The sequence below is a fragment of the Sinocyclocheilus anshuiensis genome, unplaced genomic scaffold (genome assembly GCF_001515605.1).
Source record: "Sinocyclocheilus anshuiensis isolate Anshui unplaced genomic scaffold, SAMN03320099.WGS_v1.1 scaffold1112, whole genome shotgun sequence".
NCBI lineage: Eukaryota > Metazoa > Chordata > Actinopteri > Cypriniformes > Cyprinidae > Sinocyclocheilus > Sinocyclocheilus anshuiensis.
Window position 1 is genome coordinate 79,785 of NW_015552609.1, and position 211 is coordinate 79,995.

At 51.2% G+C, this 211-nt stretch overlaps 1 protein-coding gene across 3 annotated transcripts in view; it reads left to right on the top strand.

The window, feature by feature from the left end:
• LOC107665902 (latent-transforming growth factor beta-binding protein 3-like) overlaps window positions 1-211 on the top strand; it is a 56,986-nt gene that overhangs the window by 36,401 nt on the left and 20,374 nt on the right. The gene's annotated exons all lie outside the window — the stretch shown is intronic.

The following is a 211-nucleotide window of genomic DNA, read 5'->3' on the forward strand; positions in this document are numbered from 1 at the left end:
GGAACAGAGTCGCGTGACAGACACAGTGATGATGCGCGTATGTATTTGCAGTACACAAGCCGCGATTAAGAATGCTGACTCCACTGTGATGTGACCCTGTCTCTCTCTCATGCACACGTACACACACACACACGATGTGATACTCTACACCAGTGGTTCCCAACCCTGGTCCTGGAGGCACCCCAACACTGCACATTTTGCATGTCTCCTT